General features: G+C 34.6%; 1 non-coding gene across 1 annotated transcript; it reads right to left on the bottom strand.

Annotated features, from left to right (window-relative positions):
- Positions 1–1,601: 1,601 nt before the first annotated feature.
- On the bottom strand, positions 1,602–1,708 carry LOC119369134 (small nucleolar RNA R71). The gene has a single exon (XR_005176820.2). It is a non-coding gene; the product is annotated as a small nucleolar RNA R71 (small nucleolar RNA).
- Positions 1,709–2,389: the final 681 nt, after the last annotated feature.

Raw genomic sequence — 2,389 nt, 5'->3', positions numbered from 1 at the left:
CATTGTGAAATATCTCGAAATTTAGCATTCTTTCTGCATAGTTCTCTCTCTCTCAAGGATTTCAAGCATCCAAGATTTGTGTCAAGATTCAAGGAAGCCATCCACATAGCTGTTACCTAGTTTTTATCTCTAAACTCTTAATCTTATTTTTCTCTTTATTGTTCATCAATGATTATGAAGATTTATTCAAGAGTTATTGAGTTTTATTTAATTACTATGTCTAGCTAAACTCTTATACTAGGGATTTGATGTAACTTAATTCGATTCCAATTTATAATATTAGATCTGCTTTTCATTGTTCTTGTTATAATTTGTTATTGAATTTAAAGCTTCCAGGCAGAGTTTCTCCCCTGGATTGAATTATTTCATTAATCACTATCGGGAAAAGGGTTTTTGATATGAAAAAGGTAATGAATTACTTGAGAATAATAACTTGATACGGAAGCTATATGGTTTGACTCAAGGGAGGTTTTCATAAGTTAATGACCTTAGGTTATGAATTCACAAAACAACCATAAAACTTAGTGATTTAATTTATGTTTGATTGCACTATTGGAAGATAGGTAATTAGACTAGATTAGAATAGCTGACAATACATTGGGAGAGCTTGTTAGTGATTTTAGGGTTGTTTCTCCTACTTGAACAATTAAAATCGATTAACAGACTAATGAGATAAATTGGATAAAATTAAGTGAAGTCAAATTCCCTAGTAGTTTAAATCCTTGATTTCTTTTCACCTAAACTTTATTGCTTGATCTCTTTCTGTTTTATTTTCGAATTTACTTTCCTTATAACAAATCTCTTTTATTGTCGTTTAAATAATAATAGGTTAACATAATTTTGGTACTTGATATACAATCCCTGTGGATACGATACTTTCTCACTCTATATTACTTGTTACGATTTCGTATACTTGCGAAAATCTCTATCAAGTTTTTGGTGCCGTTGCCGGGGATTGGTGTTATCAATATCAATACGAATTACCCTATTGTTAATTTAGACATTCTTTTGTTTTAATTTAATTTTCTCTTTAAGAATTATTTCAGGTGTTTATGCAAAGAAGATCAAGAAGGACTGAACCTCTAGTCTTTCATCCAGAAATTGAAAGAACTTATCCCAGGCACAACGCTGCAAGAAGAGCACGTGAAATGAAACCTGAACAACAAGCAGACATGGCCAACGAAAACGAAAACGAAAATGAAAACTTAATTGGACCTCCACTTCAACATCCAGTCCGCACCTTGCGAGACTACACAACACCTAATCTTAATGGGACAACCTCGAGCATTACAAGACCTAGGGTGGAAGATAATAATTTTGAAATCAAACCCGAAATTATCCAAATGCTCTCCACCTCGATCCAATATAGGGGTTTGCCTAATGAAGATCCTAATGCCCATATCACAAATTTCCTGGAAATTTGAGATACCTTCAAACAGAATGGTGTTTCCGAAGATGTAATTAAATTGAGACTTTTCCCTTTCACTCTTAGGGATAAAGCATGATCCTGGTTACAATCATGCCCCGTTGGAAGTTTCACAACATAGGAAGAATTAGCTCAAAAGTTCTTAGCAAAATTCTTTCCATCTTCAAAGACCACAAAACTGCCCAATGAGATAATGACATTTGCTCATCATGATCAAGAAAGCTTGTATGAAGCTTGGGAAAGATTCAAGGACTTGTTGAGAAAGTGCCCACATCACAGTTTGCCTAAGTGGTTACAAGTACAAACTTTCTATAATGCATTATCTCCTAATATCAAAATCACTTTAGATGCAGCTGCAGGTGGATCTTTTGAGAAGAAGGGAATTGATGAGGCGTATGAATTAATAGAGGAGATGGCAAGCAATAGCCACTACCAAAACAATTCCGAAAGGAAGAGAACTGCAGGAGTCTATGAAATAGATGCCATTACAGCACTTAATGCCAAGGTAGATAACATGGTAAGTGTTTTCCCCGAAAACATCACGAAAAAAAAAAATCGATTTGGTTTTAGTTGGTTGTTATTTTTGAAAAAGAGGTGATAAAACCTTTTGGATATGCGGTGCCGATAAATCGGTCTTATAAATCATTTTAGTCGCCACCCATTATTTCGGCAATGGGACCGTTTTCATTTTAATTTTATTACATGACTCCATTTTAAACCCAATTTTATTTAAGGCGAAATTATTTGAAAGAAAACTGGTCAGGCGTACCAAGTACGATTCTAGGTAAGGGAGTTAGGTACGTCGGCCCGTTGGAAGCTGACGCCCGGAAAATCAGCCTCTTTTAACCTACGATTTCTAATTGATTTTATTTTCAGAAAAGCCGATTATTTAAACCCAACCCGAACAAATCGAACCGAGTTCCTATGTGGAAAATTAATTAACCGTCCCAAGTAAATACATTC

Source organism: Jatropha curcas, chromosome 7 (assembly GCF_041381405.1).
Source record: "Jatropha curcas cultivar XTBG-Jc1 chromosome 7, XTBG_Jcur_1.0, whole genome shotgun sequence".
Taxonomy (NCBI): Eukaryota; Viridiplantae; Streptophyta; class Magnoliopsida; order Malpighiales; family Euphorbiaceae; genus Jatropha; species Jatropha curcas.
This window is presented reverse-complemented; position numbering and strand designations above follow the sequence as displayed.